The sequence below is a fragment of the Delphinus delphis genome, chromosome 1, assembly GCF_949987515.2.
Source record: "Delphinus delphis chromosome 1, mDelDel1.2, whole genome shotgun sequence".
Lineage (NCBI taxonomy): Eukaryota > Metazoa > Chordata > Mammalia > Artiodactyla > Delphinidae > Delphinus > Delphinus delphis.
The window spans coordinates 6,569,544-6,592,345 of record NC_082683.1 but is presented as its reverse complement, the minus strand read 5'-3'; the positions used below and the strand labels follow the sequence as shown (position 1 = coordinate 6,592,345).

At 41.0% G+C, this 22,802-nt stretch overlaps 1 protein-coding gene across 4 annotated transcripts in view; it reads left to right on the top strand.

Annotated features, from left to right (window-relative positions):
* The window catches only part of RERE (arginine-glutamic acid dipeptide repeats), a 426,753-nt gene that overhangs the window by 9,460 nt on the left and 394,491 nt on the right, over window positions 1-22,802 (top strand). The window contains exon 1 of one of the 4 annotated variants that reach the window (XM_060013626.1): window positions 11,681-11,897. The exons of the other annotated variants lie outside the window; for them this stretch is intronic. The gene's annotated coding sequence lies outside the window, so the exon portion shown is untranslated. Of the gene's footprint in view, window positions 1-11,680; window positions 11,898-22,802 lie in introns of those variants that run through there. 4 annotated transcript variants of the gene reach the window in all.

Below are 22,802 nucleotides of genomic sequence, written 5' to 3'. Positions count from 1 at the left end.
TGGCTACTCATATTTCCTAGCAATTAAGTACCTTCAGTTCTTTAACCTTTTCACTCATTTTATCACTTCATATCTTGTATCAATGTTTATTCTTTGCATTTGTATCTTATTGTTAATCATGTTCTTTCCATTAGATTGTAAACCCCTTGTAAGCAGAAAGCTTTCCTGTAACTATACCAGTATGTATGCTCACATGTAGAATGGGATGTATTCTAAAAGACACATTTCATGGTGTCTTAAGATACCACCAGTAGTAAGATGCACCATATTTTATGTACCACTAAGAAATAAAATGCTGCCAATTAAACTATGTGAGACCTGTCCCAGTTCTCCTGACTTACAAATGTGAAACATCCTGTGCCTTAGAATCATTGAAATTTGGCCATCTATTTAGGCTGTCTTTCTTTTCACAACTCTGTATTCCTTGGAGGTCATTTCTGAAGGTAGATTTTAGAGCAGATTATTCCCTCCCGTTGAAACAGTGTTGTGGGTGGTGTCCCGTCTAACGTGCTGCGCCCAACAGTGTATTGAAAGCAGGTGCTTCCATAACCCATAGTCGTTGTAGTTCTAGTTCCCAGAGTAGGTATACCTATTACATATTTTGATTTATAATTTACTGTGTGTTTTATATGTATGTAATACAAAAATACCGGCTTACTGCATCATCAGTTTGACTTAAAATGTCAACTTTATTTTAAATATTGGTGTTCCGCATGGTTCTGTCCATTAACTCCTCCCTCAGCGCTGTCTTCCAGAGTGACCTCATTCCACCTAGTGCTTCCAACCTGCAAGTTTATAAATACAGCCCTGATCTCTCTTCTGAGATCTGGACCCATGTTGCCCTCTGTCTCCTCGGATGTCTTCTGGGCACCGAGCCTCAAAATTTACCAATCTGTATTTGTCCACCCATAACTATTATACTATTGTAGCAAAGTAGTTAAGAGCTCTAGACTCAATTTCCAGCTTTCTGCTTAATAACTCTGACTTTAGGCAAGTTACTTACTTTCTGTGGCTCAGTTTCCTCATCTGCAATGTAGGGGTAATAATAGTACTCATAAATTTGTTGTGAGGACCAGTGTAATTAATACATATAAAGTGCTTAAAATGTCTCTGGTAAATAATAAGTGCTCAATGTTAGCCTAATTTTTAAAATTATTCCTGTATCATTGTCATCCATAGATCTAGCTTTCCACTATGTCCTGTTTCTTTATCTGCAACACTCAACAACTACAAGATATGTAGGAGCAATGGGTCAACTCTAGAGGGTTCAAATAAATTCTAAGTCAGCAACATAAAGTTTTTACTATTCCTTGAATATAGGAAATGCTACAGAACAGTACATGATTAAATGTAAAGTGAATGACATAGACCAGAAAGTATTGGTGAGGTTTGGGGGTGTTAATGAATAATCAGACGTCATAACTTAGCTGTACCTCTTCCTTGTGATGTTCCTAAAGGAGATTTATGTAAGTAGAATAATGGCAAGTGGGAAATTCAAAGTATTATTTTATTATTAATTGGGCTTTTGGCCAAAATACCAACACAGAGCTGTCTAATAAACTGGGTTGGGGTGTGTATTGCTTAAACTTAAAGTCTAGGCACCTCCCTTCGTCCTAAATCTCGCCGACTCACTCCTCTGGCTGGCCACTGTACCAAAGACCCAAACGTTAGTCTTCTAGAGCGTGTGTGAGAGAAACGAGCAGGAGCATGACGGCCATGCCTGAGCATATATGTGTGTAACTTTCAATCTGCAATTAATATTCGAATTTATAAACAAGTCCAGTCAGTGTTGTGGACTGTGACCCCATCAGATTAATACTCCCTCCTCTTAGAGAGGTTCAGGAAGGTAGGATATGGAGAGAGAGAGGCGCGTCTTGTTGGTCCACCTTCAGCTCTCTAGTGAGCTTGGTTTAACGGCCTGTGAGAAATAACCAAAAACAGTTGGCTATAGGTCTAGCAGCCCTACATTCTGACTTTTTTTTAGATCAGTCCCTGGGACCTGGGGGGAGGTGCAAAGTATTTTTCAAATTTAAGGATAAGGTTACTCTCTGAGATGAAATTAATGAGAAATGTCATGTGATAAATAAGATTTGCCATTTGGAAAAGTGGCCCACCATTAATGATAGCTACTGTGGCATTTCGGTAATGTGCTGATTTTAATTTTGGAAATGGGAGTGTAATCTTTGAGGAATATGATTATATATAATTATGTTAACAGAGCAGAACTGACGCCTAATCATATTATGCTCAGTCTGAAACAAGACTATGACGACAGATGGGGGATGATTAACTTGGAGGTTAGAAAAGAGGCACCTGGAGTGCGCCTTCAGATTTTGCAATCTCAGGTACATTGTTCAGGTAAACTCCAGGAGGGCGGAGCTCAGTGTTCCTTGCATCTAGCATGTGAGGAACGCCGTAGGTTTTCATTCACTTGTTGAATGACTGAATGAATAATTTTATTGTGTAATATTATTGATGTTGATGATAAAGGAGATTTGGCTTAATCTCTTAACCCCAAGACATATTCAGGAAGCTGATTTCTGGACAAATTCTTGATAATGACATTAAAAAATAAATTTATTTATTTATTTTTGGCTGTGTTGGGTCTTCGTTGCTGTGCGCAACTAGCTTTCTCTAGTTGTGGCGAGCGGGGGGCTACTCTTTGTTGTGGTGCACAGGCTTCTCATCACGGTGGCTTCTCTTGTTGCGGAGCACGGGCTCTAGGTGTGCGGGCTTCGGTAGTTGTGGCACGGGGGCTCAGCAGTTGTGGCTCGTGGGCTCCAGAGCACAGGCTCAGTAGTTGTGGTGCACGGGCTTAGTGGCTCCATGGCATGTGGGATCTTCCCAGACCAGGGCTCGAACCTGTATCCCCTGCATTGGCAGGCAGATTCTTAACCACTGCGTCACCAGGGAAGCCCAAACATTTGATTCTTATCATTTATAAATTAGAAAACTGTGCAGACATCTTTTAGCTATTAATATGATATTGAGAAATGCTTTTATAAACAGTTTATTAATATTCTTTAAGATATCTAGCTTTATAAAACATCTGCATTTTTCTTTAGTATTTTATCTGTAATGGCTTAGCACCTTTTTCATAGCTTAGTGAGAATTTTATTTTATTTATTTTATTTTTTGTTTTTGTGGTACGTGGGCCTCTCACTGTTGTGGCCTCTCCCGTTGCAGAGCACAGGCTCTGGACGCGCAGGCTCAGCGGCCATGGCTCACGGGCCCAGCTGCTCCGCGGCATGTGGGATCTTCCCGACTGGAACATGAACCCGTGTCCCCTGCATCGGCAGGCGGACTCTCAACCACTGCGCCACCAGGGAAGCCCTTAGTGAGAATTTTACAGTCTTTATGGAATCCTTAAGCAGTTTTTACATTATGAAAAAACTCTAATAACTTGGTTTATCGGTATGCTTGAAACAGTCTATAAGTTTCTTGTTAATGAACAATGACTTTTCTTCTCACAACTCGGGAGAAATTTAATTTTGTAAGTCATAGGACACAGCTTATCTTTCTGTCGGTTGTCGTATTTTCTTTGCCGCAGCATACATGTACACAGTGTGCAGTTGCATAATTGACATCCCAGTTACTTCTGTCAACTTAGACCCAAAGTTATGAATGTGTCATAAAGTTATAGTGTCCAAGAACTTCTTAAAACCCTGTGTTAAGAAATTGATCATGGTGATTGCCTTTTAAGGAGGCATGGTAGGGCACTGGGGAGGGGGATGGAGAGAGAGGGAGCCTTACTTTTCATACTCCTACTGTTTGTCATGTATAAATATGACATAAATACATAAGAAAAAGCTGTGCTTTTTATTTTTAGATTCTTGCCATGCTTTTGTTATTAGATGCTATAGTAACACATCAGGTTAATTTATGTATGAACTGGGGTATACACAATGATGTATACACCAGTTGTGTGCCTTTGAAGAGTTTTCTCACCAATGAGAATAAGACATGTACACAGTGGAGTACTAGGTAGAGGAAAGTACCTCAAGGTGTTGGTGCTGTGGTTTAAGAAAGAGAATAAGCTCTGGCTGGAGGCCTTAGGGAAGATGTGGTGTAGGAGGAGGTGTTTAACCTGTGTTTTGAAGGATTGGCAGGATTTGGACATGTGATAAGTAGCTAAGAGGATTTCAGGCAGGAAATGTCATGGAGCAAAGGCACAAAGTCTGGAAAACATGGGAAATGGTACATTTGCTGCTTCTATGATGAGGATTATTAAATTGTGTTTCAGTTTCCTTTTTTTAAAAAAAGTCTTTAAAAATGTTCTGTAGCAGGTGCAGGCAGACATAGTTCTTTCAACTCAGGTAATTTATGTTTGAAGCTGTTGCTGGTAGCGGTTCCAACCAGATCGCAGGAGCATTTTGGAGGAGGAGTCCTTTGGGCTGATTTCTCTAAGGAAGAACAGACTGGTTCGGCTGGAACAGTAGAGCACTGGAAAGACAGGGGTCATTGCATGGGGAGACTTAACACCAGGGTGAGACTATTTGAGAGCCTGATGCATTGTAATTAAATATAAGTTGTAATTATAAAATTAATGTATACTCATTATAATTGATTCATACAGTTCAAGAAGAGTAGTGCCCACTCCCCCAATATTCTTCTAGACATTTCCTATGCATATATAAGCACATATATGTGCTGTACATACTATCTTGAATTTTGCTTTTTACTTAATACTCCAGTCACACATTTTTCAAGTCAATTGTAATTATACCTCGTCTTTCTTTTAAAAAAAATCTGCATAGTGGGGCATTGTGTGGATGCATACTTTAATTTCCTGTTGATGGACACTTAGATTGAGTCTGGCTTTTTTTTTTTAATCCTTGTACCTGTACAATTGCATAGGTGTATCTGTAGGGTAAATTTTTAGGAGTGGAATTGCTGCAGCAATAGGTGTGTGCATTTTAAATTTTCAGAGCTGTGAATAAATTGCCCTCCAAGATGTGCCAGTGTACACAGAGTGTTTTAGGGTTTAGATTTCCTTATCTGTTCTTGATCTTTGGTAATCTGATAGGTGAAAAATGTACAATATTTTATTTTAATTTGCATCTTAGACCATGAATGAAGTTAATGATCTTTTTGTATATCAGAATTTTAAAATACACATTTTTGTTGTCTCTCAGTAGTAGAGCTGGATGGTTTATGTTATATGGATCACTTCTTTCCAAGTACCATTTATTTGTTTATTTAAAAAATAACTTTACTGAGATATAATTCACATACTGTAAAATTTACCCTTTTAAAGTATACATTTTGTGGGTTTTACTCATTTGTTTAAAAATTGAGTGCCAAGCATTGCTTTATTATTTGTAGTAAATAACTATCAAGCTGAACTTGAGGTCCTCTCTTTCCAAGCTCATCGGCATATTAGGCCCAAAACAGGAAATGGGAAATGCAACTTTTCTTGTTATTTTTCCAGTGTATAGGCCTCTCTTACCTGAGAGTACAGTTGGGCTAGCTGGGTTCCAAATGGAATTATGCATGACAACTGCTTTGGAATCTCAGTGCTTTGGTACTGGATGGGGAGTGATTTCTTTTAAATAACTTGTAGTTGAAACTGATTTCCAACTGCTAAAGGTGACACAAACTTTTCGACTTTTTCTGAAATTAAAAAAAAATATGAAATCTGAAGTGTAAAAGCTTTTGAGGTAAAAAGATTTAAAAAATATGGTAAGTGTTTAAAATTAGTAAGTCAGTTTTTTTACGTGGGTGAGTCAACTCCTTTGTAGTTACTATAGTCATTTTTTATTTCAGAGGTTTCTTATTATATACTAAAGTGTGTGTGTGTGATGAGATGATTACATGGCTTCACTTTAAGAACAATGGTGATCTGGCTTGTGTGTGTTTCTGTTATGTTTCACAGGTATTTTCTTGTGGAGAAAAGCATGCTGGCAACTGTCAGACTGATTTTTTGACCAAAATCTTTCTGTCCTCTAGCATTGACTCCCATCTAGTAGAGTCCCAGGTAGCTCCTGTCCAAGGACTATTACAGAATAGTAGCTCTTATTACTGGTCATATCTGGGACCCTCATCTGTATGGTTGTTCCACTTGGGGAAAGATGTTGACAGAGTCTTACAGTGATTTTCTATTGATTTTGATAGAACTCAGTTATTCTTTACTTTGAGTTTTATAAAGTAATGCTTTAAACATTTAGTTTCCTATTCTTCCTAGTAAAATGTCCTTAAAACTGTGATTCTTTTGCACTTTAATCCCCTCATCTTCTATTATTTCTCCATATTTTTATGCTTCTTCTGTTTGGAAAGTTGTTTTTGACTGGTTTGGTTTTAATCCTTTAAATTAAAGTGTCTCCTCTTTTTCTCCCTTGACATCTCTTTTCTTGTTAACAGTTTTTTCAAGTTTTAGGATTTTTCCTACCATAAAGTCCCTTGGCCTTTGGCTTGTAGTTTTGATTAAAGTGGATTTTTTTCTTGGACTTTTAATTAGATTTTCTTTTCCTTTAGCTCTTCATAGGGAGATTGAAGATGGTGCTGACTGACACTCGGGTCAGTGGCATGATTACTTAGGGTGAGACTAATATGAACACTGAGTGGCTTGAATATCGCATTTATCTTAATTTATGTATGTTTCCATTTATACTTGAGGGCAGTTTCTTGGCTTAGAAGCACTGTCCTAAAAAAATACCCAAATAAAATTCTTGTGTGCTGTGTGCATTTGGGTCAAGGTGAGATATGAGAACTGGGTGACCTTTGGGGAAACTGTTTATAACCCTAGAAATAATGTTTTGCTGATATGTGATGTTGCTTTGATAGGAGAGAATAATTGGGTCTTTTAAACACACTGTACGTGCTGTGTAATTCATGTTCTTTCTTGCTTCACCAAAATGTCCTGAACCATGACAACCAATGAGCATTATAAATAAGCTTGATTAGTTAGCGTGAGAGGACCTGGATTCTGAATCCACCTGTACCGTGCGTTCGAAGGGTGATGAAGTGCCGTACTTGCTCAGCTGTCGAATGGGGACTGTAGTACATCAACTGAAATGAAAAAATTGATATGGAAGTAAATTGAAAAAATAAACTCTGCAAATCTGGGGGCTTCCCTGTTGGCGCAGTGGTTAAGAATCTGCCTGCCAATGCAGGGGACACGTGTTCGAGCCCGGGTCCCGGAAGATCCCACAGGCTGTGGAACAACTAAGCCGGTGCGCAACAACTACTGAGCCTGAGCTCTAGAGCCCAAGAGCCACAACTGCTGAGCCTGCGAGCCACAACTACTGAAGGCTGCACGCCTAGAGCCCACGCACCGCAACAAAGAGTAGACCCCACTCTCCGCAACTAGAGAAAACCTGTGCGCAGCAATGAAGGCTCAATGCAGTCAAAAATAAATAAATGAAATAAATAAATTTATTTAAAAAAAACCTCTACAAATCTGAAGTACTTCAGTTATCGTTTTCTTTCTCAGGAGCCTAGGCTATTGCAGCTCACAACCCTTACTTAATCTAGCAGTATTTATCTTCTGTAATGTTACTTCTAGAGAAACCCACTGTTTTCTTGATGTATTTCTTACACAAACACTACATGCAGGTGTATTTGTTTTAGATGTTTTCATGCAGTTACTGCTAAGTGCTCAGTTAGTGTTCAGCTGTAGTAGAGAACTTAGATGTCTTGTCCTAAAATAAAATTGTTTTCATTTTATGACAAGAGACATCAAAAATACATTTTATGAGAGTGATAATGCATTGCCTTTTTCTTCTTTTTTAATAAACGCAGCAATTTAAAAATCTCAGAGATCTGTAAATATATTTTTTGGTGGAAAAATGTAACGAGGACGACATCAATAGGTTGTTTGACTTAGGGGATAGGAGCAGGTAGCAGTTTTTCCTGCCACCTCAGTCACAGGCCTGTGAACTTTTAATGTTAAGATCTAGAGAGAGCACTGTTAGCATGTGGCCCCTGAAATGATTTAAGAAGCTGTTTAAGTTGGTTATTCCAGTCTAACTGCTCAGGAAGGAAGCTTTGAAGTTTTTTTTACTTTCTGGGAGTCAAAGATTAATTTGTAATTAAAAGTTAAGGGCTTCCCTGGTGGCGCAGTGGTTCAGAGTCCGCTTGCCGATGCAGGGGACACGGGTTTGTACCCCGGTCCGGGAAGATCCCACATGCTGCGGAGCGGCTGGGCCCGTGAGCCATGGCTGCTGAGCCTGCGCGTCCAGAGCCTGTGCTCCGCAACGGGAGAGGCCACAACAGTGAGAGGCCTGCGTATCGCAAAAAAAAAACCCAAACAAAAGCAAACAAAAAACAACAGTTAGTATGGGGTCCCCCCCCCCGCCCCGCCTTTTAAAAAATGGTCCTGAGTCAGCGGAGAGTTGGCTGGTTAAGTGCTTACTTTTCCCATGAGGTGTTCAGATAATTGGTTTTCTCATTTGGTTTGGATATTTGGGGTAATTTCTCCCCTTACAAATCAAATTCTGTGGGAACGAGTCATATTTTTATCACTCCTGGAGAAGAATACAGGTGGCGTCAAATTCCTTGCATTCCCAAAGTCCATTTTGCTTGGATCTTGCCTGCCTTCTTGCAGTTTTCTAGAACACTGATTGCCAGTCTTGCAGATGTGGGGCTGGCTTTGATATCCAAGGCATCCTTTGAGGCTATTGAAGGACCGTAGAGGATGGAAATGTTAAGGTTGCAAAGCGCTTGCGGAGTACCACACGCTGCAGATGTGCTTGCTGCAGTGATTCTTTTTCTTTTTCTTTTTCTTTTTTTTTTTTTGCGGTACGCGGGCCTCTCACCGCTGTGGTCTCTCCCGTTGTGGAGCACAGGCTCCGGACGCACAGGCCCAGCGGCCATGGCTCACGGGCCTAGCCTCTCCGCGGCATGTGGGACCTTCCCGGACCGGGGCACGAACCCGTGTCCCCCGCATCGGCAGGCGGACTCTTAACCACTGCGCCACCAGGAAAGCCCGCTGCAGTGATTCATGACCCTCGGAAATTTACGCCTTTGATACTGTTGTCATCAAGGTGGGCCTCAGCGCCCTCAGCGCATTGCTTAGAAATGATTCACTTTTAGCTCCCAATATAAAAATGGACCCCTGCTTCTCTGAGGTACCCCTCCCCTGCCCCTTCACAGCATCTTTAAACCTTCTTAAAACTGAGAGAAAATACTAGGTGTAAGACATCACTAAAAAGAATCCAACCTCTGGGGGAAGTGTTAAGAGAATTGAATGTTGGGCTTCCCTGGTGGCTCAGTGGTTAAGAATCGGCCTGCCAGTGCGGATTGGGACACGGGTTCGAGCCCTGGTCTGGGAAGATCCCACATGCTGTGGAGAAACTAAGCCCGTGTGCCACAACTTCTGAGCCTGCGAGCCATAACTACTGAAGCCCACATGCCACAACTAGTGAAGCGCACATGCCTAGAGCCTGTGCTCCGCAACAAGAGAAGCCACCGCAATGAGAAGCCCACGTACCACAACAAAGAGTAGCCCCCGCTCGCTGCAACTAGGGAAAGCCCGCATGCAGCAAGCGACGAAGACCCAGCGCAGCCAAAAATCAATCAGTCAATTAATTAAAAAAAAAAAAGACTTGAATGTTGCTAAAGCACCAAGAAGGGAGGAGGTGGACCTATTTTGAGCTTGTCTGCTACACATGTTTAGTTTAGAAAACTTCGGTTTCACTTTAGACACAGTGAGAATCATCTGTCTTCTTTTAGGAGGTAATTGTCTAGGGGTAACTGTATGTGCACTGTGGCACAGTCACTGCAGGACCACTTACAGAGATGCTCTGTGGAGGGCTTCAGCCTCCTGCTCATGGTATTACTGAAAAAGGAACTGTGGCCGTTTGATGTAATTCTGGACAGGAGACTTGTTGTTTGTATTACGTTGAATTAGAGGTCAGTATTTGAATTTCTCTGTTTTAGTGGATATTATAAGAGAAAGGTCCATAAGAATAACAGATGGCTATGAAATTAGCCAAACACATAGTTATATTTCAGAGGTGAGGTAAACCTGTTGTGACTACCTGGTTTCTGCTGGTTTCTGTGAATTACTGACCTGACGTGTGTTTTTGGATGTGTTGAAAAAGTTGTACAACTTGGTACTTTTTCAATTATAAACTTAATGGGTTATGAAAAGATATAACCTGAATTTCATTACGTGAAGAAGGTGCCCTTCTGATTTATCTTTTTCTGTGAAGCTTCACCTTTTCTGTTGGTGATGAATTCTGGGAGAGAATTGTTCTAAGTTTATAGTGATGATGTACCTTACTTATCCTTAAATGGTTTCTGACAAAGGCTTTTTTCCCTTCATACTTTGTTTTGCTTGATTTTTAGAGAATTATTGGTTTGTAACTAATGTTACAGTGTGTTCCCTTTTCTTCTTAAATACAGTGTGTTCCCTTTTCTTCCCCTGTGATTCCCATGGATGTGTTTAATTTGAAAAAAAGAGATTTCAGAATGATCATACTTTCCACGTACCTTACTAATCATGAAAAGGAAAGCTCAATCTTGTTTTTCTGAAAGGATAGATAAGGTGATTAGTAAGTGAAATGTAATGATTCTTATAGAAATGATCTGTAATTTAAGGCTGTACCTTCTAGGAGGCTGCTCTCAGCTAAGTCTCCTTTTCTCTGGGCAGTTGGCGTTTGGTAAGGGAGCATCTGAGTGATACATTGGGCTTGTCGACAGCAATTTTTAGTGTCTCTTGCAGGGCACTGTACTAGGCCGTGGGAGCTCAAAGATGAGTAAGGAGTGTCCCTGCTCTCAACAGAGTTCATGAGCAAAAGGAGGGAGCAGATATGAATAAAAATCACTAAAATACAGTCTGAAAGGAACTGTAGTAGAAGAAATATCATGCTCCGACAGCCCCGAGTAAGAAGCGTACATACACCCTGGACATTTATGTAGCACTTAACAGAGTTACAACACAAGACATCTTTACTTGTTTGTCAACAAATTGGTCCTTCAGCCCCCCTTCAGGCAGCTACGTTTATTGTGGATGTGTGGCCTGGTGTAACTGGGATGAGGTTTTCCTTGTCACCGACAGTTTCCAGGGAGTAGAAGGTACATCTCTTCTTGGGAGAGGTTGGGCATCCTAACCCGTATTATACTTAACACCAAATAGCTTTCTATATGTTTCGTTTACTTTTAAGAACATTCTCTCAGAGCTGATGTGAAAATAATTTTGTTCATTCTTCCTGAGTCCCTTCTTTGGGGAAAAAATGCTTTTCAAATAAAGAAAGAGGAGTCCTATAGCAGAAGGACTTAGCATTGCCCCTTGATCTTCTCCTCTGCCTTGGGAGCTTGCATACTTTTTTTGTGGACACATGCTATGAGTAAATTAGGTGCTGATCTGATTACATGTTTTCCTCTTGGTGTGGTGGGGGACACAATACTTAGTTTTTCAATTCATTCTCTCCTTCCTCCCTAAATAAGAAGTAAAGCCTGACCCTTTTTTCTTCCTGGAAAATGACTCACTTAGTTTTTAGAAAAATTAAGATATCTGTGTATGGAGGATATGAAGCATTGTTTAAAAATAAATATATTGCATTAAAAAAAATGACACAAGGATCACCTTGGGGCTTTATTAATTAAACTCCAAGCTGTTAGTCATACCTATTACTTCCATATTTCTCTTACTGGCATTAAATCTATTCATTCACCAAATAGATTTATTATTTATTTGTATTATTATTTCTTATTTGCTAGATAATGTGGAAGGTGCTGGGGAGACTTGCACTATGGTGATTTTTGCTTGCATTAGGAATGAATGAGTGAGTGAATGAATGAATTAATAAAGAAGTAAATCTGTTTCCTGTGCTAGAGGGGCATGTAAATTCAATCCTAATCATGGTGTTTAAACCTGTAGTTGCAGAGAAGAAGCTGGCACTGAATCCTGCCCGGCTGAACCTCCCACACAGGCTCTGTCAGCCAGCCAGCAGGTATTGGATGTGTATTTCCAAGTTTAATACTGATGAAAGTGGGATATAAACTTTGGCCTTACAGTTTAGGAGGCAAGCCTTGCAAAAATGCAACATTTTGAGTTTTCTAGAACAAAAATGGAACTACTTATTGTATAGCATAACAAATATAGTTCACATTCAGGCTAACTAGAGGTTATTGTGGGTTAAAGAAGTTAACTAAGGATCCATTGAGAAGCTAAGAGGGGGGCCTTGAAGAATGGGTGCTATTTGACTAGGAACTGGGAGAGCAGGTTAGGGCAGTCCTAGCAGGGTCAGCCTGAGGCAGGAATGAGGATGGTGTGTACAGTGTTAAGTAAAGAGAGCCTGGTTGGGGTAACAGATCTGTGGGGAGGAATGGGGTGGGTTAGGTTAGGTGGACCAAATGAGAGCGGCTTGGAATGCTCAGCACAGAATTCCTGTTGACACCTGACAGGAAGTGGCGGGGGTTGAGGTAGTAAAGTAGCAAGGTGGCCAGCGACTGTGGAGGCCTGAGTACTTTTGGCCCCAGATTGGTAATGTGGCGATAGGAGGTACACTGGCCAGTCCTGGGAAAGACGTGTATGTGCTGGTGTGCTGTGTTAGAACTGCTTCCTGTCCCTGCTTGTATTTGGTCAGATGGCAGGATAGACTGGAGGAAAGAGGAATAGCCACAGGACAAAATAGGCTCTTAGTAGTCTAAGTGGTTGGTGAAGAATCACTGTTGGCTTTTATTTAGTATCATATCTCATAAAAATTTTTTACCAAAGATCCTGCCACCAAATGCAGTAGTTATTTTAGTTTTCTAAAAAAAAAAAAAGAAAAAAAAAGGCATAAATCATAGATTATGTATGATTCTGGTTCATCTGTTCTTTTGCCTCTCACCCCAGACACCCATTCTGCTTCATACCTCTTTCATCCGCCCTCCCCGCCCCCTTTTCTTTATGCTCCCTCCTGTTTGTTCTTCAGGTCTCAGTTTAGGCATCATTTCATCTGACAGCCTTTCCTCAGTCAGGGCTGTGTCCAGCTTTGCTCTCCTGCGGTATCTGTCCTTCCTGGGACATCCTGGGTCACACTGCGCTGTAAGTGCCTGCTCAGCCCCTGCCACCTGGGAGCCCAGAGCACCGGCCCAGTCCTAGTCTGTCAGGGCGGGTCTGTCAGGGCGGGCCAGGCACAAGACAAGTGCTTGGCAAATGTTTGAGCAGTGTAAAGGTTGGACTTACTTTTTGTTGTCATTAATTTAAAAAAAAAAAAAAAGTCTCCTAAACACTTTTCTCATTATTATTATTTTTTAATGGTTGTCTTATGTTTTTTAATGTACGTATTTCTTCATATATATACATATATGTATTGGGCATTTAGGTTATTTCCATTGTTCTTTTTTCCTACTATATCTAGTACTACTAACAAACTTTCTTGTACGTACAGCACTTCTTTTCAATGCTTCTAAATATAAAATAAAGAAAAACCATACACAAAGCACAGAATTATTTTTAAAAAGACGTGTGTGTGTATTTATTTCTATATTGTGTCTAACTTCATAGGGAGTTGCCTATAAAAATTGCAGTTTTTTGCTCAGATTTCATTTTTAAAAAATAATTATTTGTTTTTTGCTGTGTTGGGTCTCTGTTGCTGCGGGCTTTCTCTGGTTGCGGTGAGCAGGGGCTACTCTTCGTTGTGGTGCGTGGGCTTCTCATTGCGGTGGCTTCTCTTGTTGTGAGCACGGGCTCTAGGCGTGCAAGCTCAGTAGTTGTGGCCCGCGGGCTCAGTAGTTGTGGCTCGCGGGCTCTAGAGCACAGGCTCAGTAGTTGTGGTGCACAGGCTTAGTTGCTCCACAGCATGTGGGATATTCCCGGATCAGGGCTCAGACCTGTGTCCCCTGCGTTGGCAGGCGGATTCCTAACCACTGCACCACCAGGGAAGTCCCAGATTTCATTTTTTAATTTTTTTTTTGCGGTATGCGGGCCTCTCACTGTTGTGGCCTCTCCCGCTGCAGAGCACAAGGTCCGGACGCGCAGGCTCAGCGGCCATGGCTCACGGGCCAAGCCGCTCTGCAGCATGTGGGATCTTCCCAGATCGGGGCACGAACCTGCGTCCCCTGCATCGGCAGGTGGACTCTCAACCACTGCGCCACCAGGGAAGCCCCCAGATTTCATTTTGAACAAGGAGAATATACCTTTATTCTTATTGAAATTAAACAAATTGTAAAATGAAGCAACTGTGTTGCTTAGACAGGAGAGAGAGACTCATGGGGTGTATGGGGGATGCTGTGAAGTAGGGTATGCAGGGAGAGCTTCTCTATAGAGGTGACATTTAAGCAGGCCTTGAACAGGTTAAGGAACTGTCCAGAGAATTGGCGATAGAGCATTCCAGGCAGAGGGAACACCAGGTGCAGAAGTCCTGAGGTGGGAGCCTGCTGGTGAGGTTAAGGAACAGTGGACTGGCTCTGGAGAGCTTAGGAGGTGTGGGAGGAGGTGTGGTGGGAGGGGGTGTGTGTCTTACAGGTCCTGGTAGACCACGGTAAGGCCTCTGGCTTTTACTCTAAGTGTAATGGGACGCCAGCGGAAGGTTTTGATCGGGGTGTGACAAGATCTGATTTCTCCTTTTAAAAAGATACCTCTGGCTGTTGTGTAAAATGACTGTTGTCCTTCAGAGTAGAAGCGGGGAGACTGGGGAGGAGGCTGCTGGCGGCATACAGGAGAGGCGGGGCGGGGGACTTGGATAGGGTTGGGGCCGCGGGTGATGAGAGTGGTCAGGTTTGGGATTTGGTGAGATGCTGTGTCCTGAGAGATGGAAGTATTGCCACTAGTTAAGGCAAACCACCCCTTGTTGAATATGAGTTAGTAGTGTTCAAAATGCCTTTTTCTTCAGGGTGTTTGGTAGATTTTGTAGCCTTGAAATTGCTAAACTGGTGAAGTGGGGAAAAAACCCAGTAAAGGTGAGGGCTGGGACTTGATTGTATTGTTAATCCGTTTGCTGATGGAACAAGAAAAATTCCATAACAGCAGATGTGCAGATTTTCTTCTGTAATGGTCCTTTATGTAATATAAAATGTATGTCTGAAGAGTATGTACTTGGGTAAATTATAGACTGAATTCTGGTGCTTATTAGTAGGGTTGTGTTCAAGTAGACCCATTTAGGATTAAGTGTGAAATATGCTGCAGCAAGAATGAGGAGTGCAGTGGGTGCCTTTCTGCCGTTACCGGAGTCCCTTGACAAGCTGCGCTGTGCTTGACTGCTCCCTGCTGTTACACTTTATGGTTCATGCTAAGCTGTAGATGTAAATGACATTCACTCTCCAGCAGTTTCTCAAGGCCTTATATACAATGATGTTGTATTTTGAGTAAACATTTGTTTACTCCATAGTAAAGATAGATACTAGACAGTTACGGTTTGCTTTGGTTCTACTCCTCTGTTTTGCACAGGGTTTTAGCTAGGTAGAGAAAAGTATTTGACAGTGTTCTTGAGGTTTGTGAAACTACATTGACTTAACTTATGTGAGTGCTTCACACTGGTGGCCACTCCTCTTTATCAGTTTAGCTATAGAGAGACAGTAGCTTAGGCCAGGGACACCCTTTAGTGTAGAAGGTCCTGTGAAAAGGGAGTGAAGTTACTTCTCAAGCCACTAAATTGAAGTGGATTGTGTTTTTTTTTTTTTAAACAAAATTTGGTTTTTGGAGTAGGGAATTTAAACTCATGATATCTGCTGTTTGCAAGATGTTAAGTCATGGTGTTGAGTGTTTAATGGATTTTGTTTGCTTTTTTTAAGGGTTGGGGTCTTTTTTAAAAAATAAATTTATTTATTTTTGACTGCATTGGGTCTTCGTTGCTGTGCACGGGCTTTCTCTAGTTGCGGTGAGTGGAGGCTACTCTCCGCTGCTGTGCGCGGGCTTCTCATTGCAGTGGCTTCTCTTGTTGTGGAGCACGGGCTCTAGGCGCACGAGCTTCAGTAGTTGTGGCTCATGGGCTTAGTTGCTCTGTGGTGTGTGGGATCCTCCCAGACCAGGGCTCGAACCCGTGTCCCCTGCATTGGCAGGCGGATTCTTAACACTGCGCCACCAGGCATTTAAATAGGGGAATCAGGACAGGCCTGATAGAGAGGGTGGTATTTGAGCAAAAGGTTAAAAGTGGTGCTCAAGTTAGCCATTTGGAGTTCTGGAGTTTGAGCATTCCAGGAAGAGAGGAAAAGCCAGCACAGAGGTGGGAGCAAGGAAGACAGCACAGTTGGAGTGGGACAATAGAGGGGAAGGGTGGTGTGTTAGTTTCCGGGGCTGCTGTAGCAAAGTACCACAGACTGGGTGACTTAATACAACTGAAATTTATTCTCTCATTGTTCTGGGGGCCAGAAGTCTGAAATCAAATTGTTGGCAGAGTTGGTTCCTTCTAGAGGCTCTGAGGTAGTATTCATTCCATGCTTCTTGCCTAGCTTCTGGTGGCTGCCAGCATCCCTTGGCTTATACACTCATCACTCCAATCTCTGCTTCTGTCTTCACTTCTTTATCTCATTTCCCTCTGCCTGTCATCAGTTTGGGGACCCACCCTAAATCCAGGATGATCTCATCTTGACATCCTTAACTTGATTACATCTGCAAAGACTATTTTTCCAAATCAGGCCAAATTCACAGGAACTGGGTGTTTAGGACTTGGACTTAACTTTTGGGGGACCACCATTCATCTGTATTGACTCCTAAGATAAAGTGTAGTATGTACTGGTAAGGGAGTAGGGGCAAGTAGATCTCTGGTGCCCCTGGGGTCCTATTAAGGACCTTGGCATAAATTGAAATGGGAAGGCCTTGGAAGGTTTTGAGCAGAGAGTGACATATGATTTGTATTTTTAAAGGGTCACTCCGACTGCTGTATTAACAACAGACTGGGGCAAAAGGGTGGAAATAAGGAGACAGGTAGGAGGCTATTGTAATAATAATCAATGTGAGAGATGATCGTGGCTCAGAGCAGGGTAGTAGCAGTGAGGGAGTGAGAAGTGTTTGGCTTCTGGATGTCTTTTGAAGGTAGAGCAACAATATTTTCTGATGAAGTTTGATGTAGGGTCCTGGTGAAAGAGAAGAGTCAAGAATGATTGCAAGGTTTTGGGACTGAGCAGCTAGAAGGATGGTGTTGTCAGGAAGGAAAATGAGGAGACTGAGGTGAGAACAATTGGCAACAAAAATTGCTGAGGAGAGATCAGCAAACATGGAAAACCAAGAGGCTGTAGCTGATAGGAGATGGCACCTTGGAAGCCGAGCAAGAAGAATATATCAAGCAAGACGGGGAGGTGAACTGGGGAAAACAGCCCTGCTAAACCAGGTCAGATTAGGACTGAGAACTGATCATTGGATTTCGCAATGTGGAGGTCAGAAGTGATCTTCACAAGACTGGTTTCAGTGGAGTCAGGAGCCTAATTGGAGTGGGTTTAAGAGAGAATGAAAGGAGAATTTGAGAGAATATAACACCTTTTGGGAGAATAGTTGCAGGTAGTAGAAATTTAGTGAAGAGAAGAAATTTTTTTTTTTTTTAAGGTAGGAGAAATAACAGTATAGAACTGTCTTAGTGTCTCAAAATTTTGTGCAGTTTCAGGGGATTAATGGGTTGCCTGAATCCCTCTATGAACCTGCAGTTTAGAAATTCCTAGCCTGTGGCTTGCCAGTGAAACCATGGGGCACCAACGTACTTTCTCCCTTGAGATTTCTCTTTTGTATTAATAGTTTGCATGGTTTGGTAATTAGACCACAGGGAACGAGAATTCCTAAGTATCGTCAGTTTTCCTTATAAGGCGTGGACCTTAGTGCAAATCCTTCACTTTACATTAAAAAATTATAATTTTACACTTCGTACTTATCCAGGCACTGTTCTATGTGAGTTTAACCTTTATAATAATCCTATATGTTATTTTATTGTCCCTAAGTGGAGGTACAGAAAGTTTCAGTAACTTGCCCAAAGTCACCCAGCTAGGAAGGGGCAGAGCCAAGTTTTGAATCTAGGCAGTCTGGCTCCAGGGTCTGTGCTCCTAACCACAGCGCTGTGCTTCCTCTGGTAGTTCTGTAGTGGCTGCTAATAGTGTTTGGCTGTGGGGTGAGGGAAGTGGGATGGAGGTAGGTGTTGAAGGGCAAATGATGCTTTTGGAAAGTCTTTGAGAGTTTCATCAGAAAGAGTCTGTAAAATAGAAAGTGTCCTTGTGGATTTGTCCCAGGTGATGTGTAAAGAATATAGTAAGATTATAATAGTTTTTATTCAAAGGATTTGGAGAACAGCTGCTTTTCTTCCAGCCTGTTGGCGAGCAGCCTACTCCTTTCTACGGGAGTTGTTGGCTGGCACAGAGAACAGCAGGTGAAATCGCTCTCTTTCCACCTGTACTTTATTTTCTGGTTCCTTTGACAGTAGGGCTTGATATTTTGGTGTACCCTGGATGGCCTTGTTCTCTTGGATCAGATGACCGAAGTTACTGGCTCTGTTTATTGTAGAGTGGTTGGTTAAGTATGCCTTTGGGACCCTCGAGTGAAAATGGATGATCCTGAGTCAGTGTGGCTTGAAGAGCATATCACTAAGAAACTCTCAGTCTGGTTGGATAGGGCAGATTGCGTTTGATTTGGTACAGGTTGCTTACCCCTTTTCGCTACCATGTGGTCAGTCTTTGCTTTCTGAGGTAACTCAGGTGTGTTCTTCTTCCTATAATTTCTACTTGAGAATGGACCAGCAGAGGCCAAGAAGTAGGGGAAGTAGTTCACATGAAGGTACTGGAACCCATATAGTTTGTCATTTACCCCAGAGCACAAGTGAAATTAGTGACCGAGTTGATACTGGAACCCAGTTTTCTTAATGTCTAAGTTAATACTTTAAAAAATGTTATTTTGGGAATTCCCTGGCGGTCCAGTGGTTAGGACTTGGCACTTTCACTGCCATGGCCCGGGTTCAACCCCTGGTCGGGGAACTAAGATCCTGCAAGCTGTGCGGTATGGAACAAAAAAAAAAAAAAAAAAGTAATTTTATTTTATTATTTATTTATTTTTAAAAAAGATTTATTTTTTTGTTTTTGGCTGCATTGGGTCTTCGTTGCTGTGCGTGGGCTTTCTCTAGTTGTGGCGAGAGGGGACTGCTCTTTGTTGCCATCCTTGGGCTTCTCATTGTGGTGGCTTCTCTTGTTGCAGAGCAGGGCCTGTAGGCACATGGGCTCAGTAGTTGCAGCTCGCAGGCTCTAGAGCACAGGCTCAGTAGTTGTGGCACACGGGCTTAGTTGCTCCATGGCATGTGGGATCTTCCTGGACCAGGGCTTGAACCCGTGTCCCGTGCATTGGCAGGTGGATTCTTAACCACTGCATCACCAAGGAAGCCCGAAAAAGTTATTTTAAAAAGTATAAGTACTTCTGTGCAATTATATAGTCTTCATCATTACAATGAATGCGTACTGTTTCATATGTGTTTTCAATTTTTTACTATTGTGAGTAACACTGTATGGATCTTTTAAAAAATTCAGTAAATATCTAGTGTCACTGGTCTAGGCACTGTGGATATGATAATGAATAAAGAGAAATAGAAAAAAAATCTCTGGTCTCATGGAGCTTGTCCTTATAACAAGATGTGTCTTCTCATATTTACAGTTATTTCCCTAGATAGAGTGTAAGTGAGTTTTGATATTACAAATAAAACTATTCAGTAGCGGCATAGCTAAACATTAGAACAAAGTTTCTTTTAAATTCTATGTAAAAAACTGAAGTTTTCTACACTGTTTTCTTTGATTTGTTTGCCTCCTTATATATAAGTGCTATCAAAAATTAAAATGAATAGGGACCTCTAAAAGGAAGTGTTTTAAGTATCAATTTTTGATAATTGAAGAACTTGGTTAATTGCTTTTTTCCACTAATCAGCTAAAATGTATTAATAAGTCATGATTTTTGGCATGGTTGAGAAATTTTTCAGTCAGTTTATTGTAAATTTAACTGTTAAGATCTATATTAAAGTTAAATTTTAGGTTGTAAAGGTGGCTAGTAATTTTCCATGCCTTGCACCATCCTGCTTTCATTTCTAGAAATTCTCTTAAGGACTTGGCAGCATCTTTAATAAAACTGGATGACTTGGGTGCATGGCATTCGACATGATCCAGTCTGCTCTGAGATGCCCAGTTTGAACTTGCACTTGAAGTGTGCCTAACAAAGTAAGGTGTAACCAAATCTCAGCTGGAAAAAAGGTAGTTGATCTGTTCAGACTACGCATCAAGAAACAGCTTCCTATAGCTGAATAGAGCAGAGGGACTTTAAGACAGCAGTCTGTGTAGGTGATCACAATGAGTTATTTTGATACTTAGTCTAATAGTAAATATATACATTAGAGAAGCTTTATATAACGGCTGATACTTGAGGTGCTCTGCTGTTAGCTTAGTATGGCGAATATAAGATAGCGTTGGAGCATGGGGAATTATTCTAGTTGCTGCATACTCTCATTACTTCTAATAACCCATTTCTTCTTCAGAGAGGTCTCACCACTACTAGTAGTGATATCAGATTTTGGGTTCAAACTGAGGTCTGGGTAGTTGAAGCCTTTTCTACTATGTCCCACACCTTTCCTTAAAATTATGACACATTTTGTTGTTAGAATGACCTGTCTGAAACTGTATTTTTGTTTTGGCTGTGCCAAAAAAAACATAAGGGATCTCAGCTCCCCGACCAGCGGTTGAACCCCGGCCACGGCAGCGGAAGTGCCGAGTCCTAACCACTGGACCGCGGGGGAATCCCAGAACTCTGTGTTTTTCTTTAATTTCGTTTAGAAAGTAAAATATTCCCTTCTGTTTTGTTTTCCCATTTTATTGATTTTTTGCTTTAAGAAGTTCTAAAAATTGAACCTAAGTTAGATCCTTCTTTGTTTTTTTCCTTTCACAGTTAGTTCCATTATTAAATTTTAATGGTGTAAAACATAAGAAACATATTCAGTGACACTTGAGAGTATGTTTTTTTCTAGGAGGGCAGAGAGGAAATCTGGATTTCTTAGATAAGCCGATACCTTCCAGAAATGGAAACAGCCATATAACTTACTGTTTTAAGTAGGTTGCAGTGTAAATGTTAGCAGATAAAATATTGATGGCTTTCTTGCTCCATTTAGAATTCCTTCAGAGGTTTAAGTGCTTATTGGCGTCACTCAGAATAAGTAGTTCTAATTTTTGGCTTTAATGTTATTTTAACATTCAGTAAAAGAGAACACATTTAAGGGGAAGGTCAAATATTGATGGTATTTAGAGGAATTGGAAAGAGAAAAATTTATTTTTAAAATTTGGAAAATTGTGCATTACATACTCAAAATAGAATGAGACAGTTTTTTGGGGAAGAAAGTACCCAATAACTTCCTGTGAGTGAAAAAATTTAGAAAGAATTAAATGAGTTAATATATACAAAGCATAAGTGATGAAAGCAGTCAAGCATTCCAGTGTTTATTGAATGTCTACCATGTGTATTTGATGTTAAGTGCTGGGAAATACAGATGTGGGAAAGATTTAAAAAGAATTGAGAGAATAGATTATGAGAGGAAGTATGAGGATAACGTAGTTTACCTGATTGAATTTTGGTCTGCTGGAATAATGAAATAACTTTGAGGAAAAGCAGGAGATGAGGGTTGGACCATCCATGAGTTAAAATGAAAACGCCAGTACTTGAGCAGTTTTATGCTTCTCTCCTTGAGAGGATGAGGTAAAGTATGATTCTCCTTTATATAATAGAATAATAATCCGTTTTGATTCTTACTTTAAGTCATTGAAGTAAGTTGGGTGTAGTTTTTAAATAGTTTACCAAAATGAAGGGGGAGATAGGAAATTCCTGGAAGCAGGGAGAGTAAACCAGAGTAAGTATGAGTGAACTCTGAACGATATTGGCAGGAAGAAAACAGGTTCAAAGGAGGAAAGGTTCTGATGGACAAATCTGTCTGATTATTCAGGATTTCTGGGGGCAGTGGTCTGAATGGAATGCCTTGAATTTGATGGTTTCAGACACGGAGCAGGTTGTGGCTGTGTAAGTGGATGGCTTTATGGAGTGAAGGGGGAGGTCACTGGACTTGAGAACCAAGCACCTGACTTGGGTATCCTCTTGTTGCCGTCACCTTGATTATGGTAGGACTTAGGTTAGAAGGAAGACTGTGAATAGATGTCAAAGACCTCTGTAAATGGGGGGAAAGACCACGCAGAGATGGTTCTTTTTTTTTTTTTTGATTCCTCTCTCTCCTTTTTTTTATCATTTAAATTTTATTTTATTTATTTATTTATACAGCAGATTCTTATTAGTTATCTGTTTTATACATGTTAGTGTATATATCGCAATCCTAATCTCCCAATTCATCTCACCCCCCGCCCATCCCCCACCACTTTCACCCTGTTGGTGTCCATACATTTGTTCTCTACACCTGTGTCTCTATTTCTGCCCTGCAGACCAGTTCATCTGTACCCTTTTTCTAGGTTCCACATATATGCTTTAATATACGATATGTGTTTTTCTCTTTCTGACTTTCTTCATTGTGTATGACAGTCTCTAGATCCATCCACGTCTTTACAAATGACCCAATTTAATTCCTTTTTATGGCTGAGTAATATTCCATTATATATATGTACCACATCTTCTTTGTCCATTCGTCTGTCAGTGGGCATTTAGGTTGCTTCCATGACCTGACTATTGTAAATACTGCTGCAGTGAACATTGGGGTGCATGTGTCTTTTTGAATAATGGTTTTCTGTGGGTATATGCCCAGTAGTGGGATTGCTGGGTCATATGGTAATTCTATTTTTAGTTTTTTAAGGAACCTCCATACTGTTCTCCATAGTGGCTGTATCAATTTACATTCCCACCAACAGTGAAAAAAGGGTTTCCTTTTCTCCACACCCTCTCCAGCATTTGTTGTTTGTAGATTTTCTGATGATGCCCATTCTGACCGGGAGAGGTG